Source organism: Balaenoptera musculus, chromosome 13 (assembly GCF_009873245.2).
Source record: "Balaenoptera musculus isolate JJ_BM4_2016_0621 chromosome 13, mBalMus1.pri.v3, whole genome shotgun sequence".
NCBI classification, from domain to species: domain Eukaryota; kingdom Metazoa; phylum Chordata; class Mammalia; order Artiodactyla; family Balaenopteridae; genus Balaenoptera; species Balaenoptera musculus.
Window position 1 is genome coordinate 18,802,224 of NC_045797.1, and position 9,515 is coordinate 18,811,738.

The 9,515-nt window shown below is 33.4% G+C and overlaps 1 non-coding gene across 1 annotated transcript; it reads left to right on the forward strand.

Annotated features, from left to right (window-relative positions):
• The first annotated feature begins 1,732 nt into the window (after positions 1-1,732).
• Positions 1,733-1,839, forward strand: LOC118906548. Its single transcript, XR_005022529.1, has one exon. It is a non-coding gene; the product is annotated as a U6 spliceosomal RNA (small nuclear RNA).
• The last annotated feature ends 7,676 nt before the right edge of the window (positions 1,840-9,515 follow it).

Consider the following 9,515-nt stretch of genomic DNA (forward strand, 5'->3'; position numbering starts at 1 on the left):
TATATTTAACCAACTTTTGTTAATATAAATTATAACATATACTATATATGAATTAAAATTAAAAGCAGTAATGTGAAGTCAGTTTAAGAAATATATGCAAAAGAAAATAACAGACAATCTACAAAAGACGATAACAGAATCACCAATAAATAACGGTAAAGATGATCACCTTCACTATCAAACAGAAAGTTGTGAAATAGGAAACATAAAAAGATATCTTTTCATACTTATCAAACATTTTTTAAGTTATAAAAATAACAAGAATTGTCAAAGGTGTACTATGACACAACTGTTATATTCTACTAGAGGAAATATAAAGTGGTACCATCAAACAAGTTTACAATTGAGAAGAAATTGCAAATGTGAAAATGCGTAGCAAACACTAGCAAATGTGAAAATTTGTGTATCTTAGGACCCAATAATCCAAATACATAGCCTTACCTGTGCACAAACTGACATTTAAAATAAGCATCTTTCTGAATATTAAAAAATAAGAAAAACCAAAAATATCAATCAACAAAAAGAGTTGGTAAAACCCATCATATGATTTATACAGTAACTAGTAACATTAATAAACTATAGCCACACATGTCAGCTTTGGTGCATTTCATATACATTTGAATAGAATATATTTGAATTGAAAAACACCCGCAAGAATTAATACGATATATTTACTTTGCACACAGTTTAAAAGTAGGAATAAAAGACTCTTTTTTTTTTTTAATTATATGCATCAAAAAATTATAAGCCAAAGCACAGGAATAATTAAGTTATTATAGGAATTTCACCTAGTACCCAAGGAAGGGGAAATACAAACAATGAAGGATATTAAGGAGTTCTATTAAATTTTAATGCTTATTAAATTAACTATATAGATATATATTGTATTATTTGCACATATTTATATATAATACAATTACAATATATACCTAATTTAAAAGAGTAATTAAAATCCTCCACCTTTTTTATTGTTATCTGTTTAGTTCCCATATCAATACTGAAATTATATTCAAGGTCACAAGTGTTCTCTAAATTTCTAAACCAAAACCTAATATGAGTCTTCATCTTAATTTCTTTGGTAGTTTTGAACATGATTGCTGACTCCCTTCCTCTTTGTTATATAAAAATGCATTTAAGTATGAAACACTATACTTTGTGAAAAACTGTATGTGTACCTGTGTGAATTTTTTCAATATGATTTTTCTTCCTTTCCATCTTCTTTTATTTTCCTACTGGAATTCAAAGTATAAGAATATTAGACCACTTATTGTTGTTGTTTGGTTCCTTATTTTCCCCCATACCAACCTTTTTTTCCTCTTTTACTTCATTTTTGTGTTGTTTTTTTCCCCTGTGCCTTCAGGAGTACTAATCTTCATTTTTGTGTCAAATCTACAGATAAACCCATTCTGTGAATTGGCTTTATTTTAGTTTTTGCATTATGTTTAGATCTAGATGGTCCTTTAGGTTCCCCTTAATAATTTCAGTTTCTTTCTATATTATGTTGATATATTTCTTTAATCCTTGAATATATTTGTAATAGATATTTTTAAGTTTTTTTTTTTTTTAATTCTATCTAAGGCATGGCTCTTCTGAAGATGCTACTGAATGTCACAGATGTTTAATGGCATCTTCACACTCATGCAATGTGTCTATATCACACTCATCAGGCAAGCATCTTTCTTTTTAAGTTTTAAAATAACAAAATAACAAATGTTGTCAAACATGTGCAGCATTGCTCATTTCGGCAGCACATATACTAAAATTGGAATGATACAGAGAAGATTAGCATGGCCTCTGTGCAAGGAAGACATGCAAATTAATGGAACATTCCATATTTTTACTAGAGAAAGAAGAAAAAACAAAACCTAAAGTTAACAGAAGGAAAGAAATCATAAAGATCAGAGCAGAAATAAATGAAATAGAAACAAAGAAAAAAATAACAAAGATCAATAAAACTAAAAGCTGGTTCTTTGAGAAGATAAACAATATTGATAAACCATTAGCCAGACTCATCAAGAAAAAGAGGGAGAGGACTCAAATCAATAAAATTTGAAATGAAAAAGAAGAAGTTACAACACACACTGCAGAAATACAAAGCTTCCTAAGACACTACTAAGCAAAGCTATGCCAATAAAATGGGCAACCTGGAAGAAATGGACAAATTCTTAGAAAGGCATAACCTTCCAGGACTGAACCAGGAAGAAATAGAAAATATGAAAAGACCAATCACAAGTAATGAAATTGAAACTGTGATTAAAAATCTTCCAACAAACAAAAGTCCAGGACCAGATGGCTTCACAGGTGAATTATATGAAACATTTAGAGAAGAGTTAACACCCATCCTTCTCAAACTCTTCCAAAAAATTACAGAGGAAGGAACACTCCCAAACTCATTCTATGAGGCCACCATCACCCTGATACCAAAACCAGACAAAGACACTACCAAAAAAAAAATAAAATTACAGACCAATATCACTGATAAATATAGATGCAAAAATCCTCAACAAAATATTAGAAAACAGAATCCAAAAACACATTAAAAGGATTGTACACCATGATCAAGTGGGATTTATCTCAGGGATGCAAGGATTCTTCAATATACGTAAATCAATCAATGTGATGAACCATATTAACAAATTGAAGAATAAAGACCATATGATCATCTCAATAGATGCAGAAAAAGCTTTTGACAATATTCAACACGAGCTTATGATAAAAACTCTCCAGAAAGTGGGCATAGAGGGAACCTACCTCAACATAATAAAGGCCATATATGACAAACCCACAGCAAAGATCATTCTCAATGGTGAAAAACTGAAAGCATTTCCTCTAAGATCAGGAATGAGACAAGGATGTCCACTCTCACCACTATTATTCAACATAGTTTTGGAAGTCCTAGCCACGGCAATCAGAGAAGAAAAAGAAATAAAATGAATACAAATTGGAAAAGAAGAAGTAACACTGTCACTGTTCGAAGATGACATGATACTATACATAGAGACTCCTAAAGATGCTACCAGAAAACTACTAGAGCTAATCAATGAATTTGGTAAAGTTGCAGGATACAAAATTAATGCACAGAAATCTCTTGCATTCCTACACACTAATGATGAAAAATCTGAAAGAGAAATTAAGGAAACACTCCCATTTACCATTGCAACAAAAAGAATAAAATACCAATGAATAAACCTACCTAGGGGGACAAAAGACCTGTATGCAGAAAACTATAAGACACTGATGAAAGAAATTAAAGATGATGCAAACAGATGGAGAGATATACCATGTTCTTGGATTGGAAGAATCAATATTGTGAAAATGGCTATACTACCCAAAGCAATCTACAGATTCAATGCAATCCCTATCAAATTACCAATGGCATTTCTTACAGAACTAGAACAAAAAACCTTAAAATTTGTATGGAGACACAAAAGACTCTGAATAGCCAAAGCAGTCTTGAGGGGAAAAAACGGAGCTGGAGGAATCAGTTTCCCTGACTTCAGACTATACTACAAAGCTACAGTAATCAAGACAATATGGTATTGGCACATAAACAGAAACATAGATCAATGGAACAAGATAGAAAGCCCAGAGATAAGCCCACGCACTTATGGTCAACTAATCTATGACAAAGGAGGCAAAGATATACAATGGAGAAAAGACAGTCTCTTCAATAAGTGGTGCTGGGAAAACTGGACAGCTACATGTAAAAGAATGAAATTAGAATAGTCCCTAACACCATACACAAAAATAAACTCAAAATGGATTAGAAACCTAAATGTAAGACTGGACACTATAAAACTCTTAGAGGAAAGCATAGGAAGAACACTCTTTAGGATTAATCACAGCAAGGTCTTTTCTGATCCACCTCCTATAGTAATGGAAATAAAAACAAAAATAAACAAATGGGACCTAAAGAAACTTCAAAGCTTTTGCACAGCAAAGGAAACCATAAGCAAGACAAAAAGACAACCCTCAGAATGGGAGAAAATATTTGTAAATGAATCAACAGACAAAGGATTAATCTCCAAAATATATAAACACCTCATGCAGCTCAATATTAAAAAAACAAACAACCCAGTCCAAAAATGGACAGAAGACCTAAATAGACATTTCTCCAAAGAAGACATACAGATGGCCAAGAAGCACATGGAAAGCTGCTCAACATCACTAATTATTAGAGAAATGCAAATCAAAATTACAATGAAGTATCACCTCACAGCGGTCAGAATGGGCATCATCAGAATATCTACAAACAACAAATGATGAAGAGGGTGTGGAGAAAAGGGAACGCTCTTGCACTGTTGGTGGGAATGTCAATTGATACAGCCACTATGGAGAAGAGTATGGAGGTTCCTTAAAAAACTAAAAATAGAATTACCATATGACCCAGCAATCCCACTACTGGGCATATACCCAGAGAAAACCATAATTCAAAAAAACACATGCACCCCAATGTTCATTGCAGCACTATTTACAATAGCCAGGTCATGGAAGCAACCTAAATGCCCATCGACAGATGAATGGATAAAGAAGATGTGGTACATATCTACAATGGACTATTACTCAGCCATAAAAAGGAACGAAATTGGGTCATTTGTAGAGACATGGATGGATCTAGAGACTGTCATACAGAGTGGAGTAAGTCAGAAAGGGAAAAACAAATATCGTATATTAACGCATATATGTGGGACCTAGAAAAATGGTACAGATGAACCAGTTTGCAGGGCAGAAATTGAGACACAAATGTAGAGAACAAACTTATGGAGACCAAGGGGGGAAGGCGGCAGGGGGGTGGGGTTGGGGGTGTGCTGAATTGGGCGATTGGGATTGACATATATACACTGATGTGTATAAAATTGATGACTAATAAGGACATGCTGTTTAAAAAATTAAATTAAATTAAATTAAAAAAAAAAAAAGAAAGATGTGCAGCAACACAACTCTTATATCCTCTAAGAGGAAATGTATATTTGTGAGCTCTGAAAATTGGTCAGTTTATAGCTCCCTAGCAGTAGTTCTTTCCCTAGTAATTACTATTTTCCTGGCCCTGTGTATTTGACCCTAAACATGTAGACATTAGTATTTAACCAAAGGCTCAAGAGGAACTGTAAGCAGATTTCAGAAGCCCTCATAATCTACCCTGTAAATTCTACCCACTATTTCTCTCAACTCTATTATTTGTCTACTCAACCCAGCAAGACTTCATACTTGCTTCTCCATGGTCTTGAAAGAAATGTCAATCCCATAACCAGTGTGATGACAGGACTCACTTAATTTTTGGTCTTGTCTCAAGACCCACAGGCTATGCTGCCTGTTACACATTGTCTGAAAAAATCATTTCATATATTTTGAAGTTGGTTAGAATAGAAAGACAATTCAAATACCATTTACTGCATCATGGCTGCTCATTGCTTTTTAAATAAATAACCTAATATCATTAAATACCTGTTTCATAAAAAGAATGCAGTCTAAAGACAGATTTTTTTTTTTCTTTTTATAAATTTATTTATTTATTTTTGGCTGTGTTGGGTCTTCGTTTCTGTGTGAGGGCTTTCTCTAGTTGCGGCGAGCGGGGGCCACTCTTCATCGCCGTGCACGGGGCTCTCACTGTCGTGGCCTCTCTTGTTGCAGAGTACAGGCTCCAGATGCGCAGGCTCAGTAGTTGTGGCTCACGGGCTCAGTTGCCCCGAGGCATGTGGGATCTTCCCAGACCAGGGCTCGAACCCGTATCCCCTGCATTGGCAGGCAGATTCTCAACCACTGCACCACCAGAGAAGCCCGACAGACTTTTTAGAATTGACTTAGTATTTAATGCAAATTATATATCTATCCCCAATTGCATAGAAAACATAAAGCAGCAAAAGCTCCCCAAAGGAATTTGTAGGTAATTAGAAAGGATTAGATAATAATAAAGGTATATTTTGGATACTGCATAATCCCCAAATAGATAAAGTTACATTAAATCATATGTGTAAATATGTTTGTTGACCTAGATTTTCTTAATTAAAAAAAGGATGCACTGTTTGATGTTTATGAATCAAATAAACTTGTAAACCTCTTGAGTAAGAGTTTCAATTGATTTTCACCTATGTTGGATTCACATTTGCTGGAATCATAATAAACTTCTGATCTTCATGAGATTCAGCTAAAAGCGTACTGATACCTTTGAGAAACCCCATATGATTTTAATAATCAATATGCATATGAAGCCTATATTTGAATTTACCTCAAACATTTTAAGAATACTTACCTTTTGAATTGATCATTTCCAAAATTTGTTAAGGAATGCTGGCCTTTGAGTCTAATTCTTTGATATTACTAATTTAACTAGATAAGACTAGTAGACTAGTCTATGCAAGATAGAAGCATAGACTCAAAGCTTGAATCAAGGTACAAATGTAAATATACTTTACTGCCATGATGACAACAATCACAGCTAATGTTATTAAGTGGTTAGATATACCAAGGACTCTTCTGAGTTATTTATGCAATTTTCAATCCTTGTAATCTACTTTTGAGGTAATCTCTATTTCTATCACTACTTTATTATTTTTTTTTCTATCACTACTTTATTGATGAAATAACAAAGACTCAGAAAAGTGAATATTTTTGTCCAAAGAGTATTTTGGACACATAGTCTACTTTGACAAAAGACTAGGCAAAATCAGAATTCAAGTCCTGACAGTCTAATTTCAAATGACATCTTTTGAATAGATTAAATGTCATCACTAAATTTGCCACAAAGAAATGTCATTTCTTTAGTTCAGTAGTAATAATTACCATGGTGTCCTGTGCTCATAGACTCTATGAGAAAATAAAGATTGGAGTAAACAGGTCATTTAATCTTTTTGAAATAAAAGTGCAACTCACAATCATTTTCTTGACTAGTTCCCTTGATTTCAATGATAAAATCTTACTCTTCAACATAGATGTCTTTTTAGGAATTTATACCAACTCTCCAGTGTATGTGGGTTTTTATTTTCCATCTATCTTAGAGGAAAGAGATCCATTAAAAACTTTCAACTAAGCTCGCAGTAGAGTATAGTTATATGAATATGTGTACTTTGCTCATACAGATAATAATTTAGTTAATGTAGATTAAGTTATTAACAAATATGCTTAATCTTTCCATTTGTAAGCATGTTTAAAAGAGATTCTTTGGAAAGAAAATAAAATTGATAAAACAGATAAATAAATTTTAACAATGATAGTGCCCATTTTGATGTGTGAAATAATCACTATCAATTACAGTATTTATCTATTTGATAAATATTGGAGATCATTTAATATGCTAAAGTCTTCCACACTTATTTTGCCTATTAGTGGATGTTCTGTGCAGCATCAAACACAAAAGTTTTGAAGTTTAGTACTTTTATATTTGTATTTTAGTGGATTAGTGTGGAGGAGGTCATCAAGAAGGCTTGACCCTCAATTGACCCACAAGCAGGACTTGGGTGATCAGAGACTCCCAAACCCTTCCTCTGTCCTTGGAATGTATGCTGTGCTCACCTCCCTATGTGAAGCCATTGCCAAGGAAAGGTTTGAGAGCAATGTGTTGAGACTGTCTGGATGGTATATATGACTGAACGCAGTTACAGTCTCTATATAAACTCTTGGGGGCTGTTGAATGCGGAAATCTACTCTTCTTGCAACCACCCAAGACAAGTCTCATATATAAGTTCCCTTGCTTATCAAACCTGCCACCTACCAATCTAGAACATTCTGTCTCCTTCTTCCATCACTCCTTGCCCTCCATGTTCAGAGGCCTGTTTCAGATTTTACCTGGGAAGATCCTGGGTTTGCATACCAGCAATTAGTACTTTAGTATTTAGTATATTAGTATTTTTCTTCTTTAATTTTTTGAAAGAAATAAAGGAAGACTTCTGGGTCTAAAATTTTCTTTCTTGAAAATTGTTTAACCACAAATTATTTTATTGAATATATATACAGTGTTCTGGTTATTAATTTCTCATTGAGTGACCTTTGTAAGTTTGTTAATTCTCTAGGTATTTCTCATTGAGTGACCTTTGTAAGTTTGTTAATTCTCTAGGTATTTCTCCAACTAAACTGTCAAATTTATTATCATCGTTTTTCATAATATCCCCTTATCATCTCTCTCACCCCTTATATTAGTAATTTCTCTGAATCTCACTCTGTTAATCGATAAATCTTTCTAGAATCTAACTGATCTTCTGGAAGAAATTACATTTGACTGATCTGATTTTCTTTATTATTTAATGTTTTTATTTCATTAATTTATTACCTTATCTTTATTTTTAAAATTTTTTTATTAATTAATTTATTTTTATTTTTGGCAGTGTTGGGTATTCATTTCTGTGGGAGGGCTTTCTCTAGTTGCGGCAAGCGGGGGCCACTCTTCATCATGGTGCACGGGCTTCTCACTATCGCGGCCTCCCTTGTTACGGAGCATAGGCTCCAGACACGCAGGCTCAGTAGTTGTGGCTCACGGGCTTAGTTGCTCCGTGGCATGTGGGATCTTCCCAGACCAGGGCTCAAACCCGTGTCCCCTGCATTGGCAGGCAGATTCTCAACCACTGCGCCACCAGGGAAGCCCCCTTATCTTTATTTTTAATGTGTTTTGATCATTTTGTGTTTAATTTGTTCTGTTTTTGACATACAATCTTATATTAGTTTTTTAAGGGGATATAGCTGCTTTTATTTTTTAACCATATATAAATATGGACAGCAACCAGCTTCTCATACAGCCTAATGAACTGCAAGTTAGTGCAAATAAAACAAGGTGTAGTGCAACCTCAGAGTTTAAATAGGTTAAGTCATAAGAATTCAAAAATAGTAAGAAAAAAATGTTAATATCAGAGGTAGAAAATTCTCAGCAACTCCCAGGTCATACTTTGGGTTATGTTCACACTGTAAAGTTAGAAATATTTTTCAAATTAATATGGATGAATGCTTATATAGAACTTTATAAGTTACAAAGTATATTTATATGCCTGTGTCATTTTAATTTTTACCATTGTTTTAAATTAAATAGGTCAGAAATCACTCATTTTATAGTTTAATGAAAAAAGGACATAAGTAATTAAATGAATAAGTATTTTGCTAAATAATGGCTATTAAGTTACAGGAACAGACAGCTATTGACCTCGGTCCTAATTCTAAGTTTATTGCCTTATGCTACCTCCTTAAGAAATGGATGAGAGGCCCTTTAAAATCTTTTGTCCATATTTATGACAACAGGAGTAAACAAAGACGATTTAGCGTGCTTTTCAACAATTAAGTCAAAAGCAAAAGGACTGATTAATTCTGTTAAAAAATATATAACAACAACAAACTCAGTTATGCAAAGTACTTGTTATATTCTGATGTAATACAATTCCATTTCATATAGATAGTAGGTTAAGAGATCACTCTCCCTGTCTGTGATATCTAATACTATTCTAGTAATTGAATCTATTTAGAGTTGAGGAATTGAAGCATAGTTTAACTTACTCCAAATACAGAAACAAGCCATGAATCTTTATATGACCACCGTG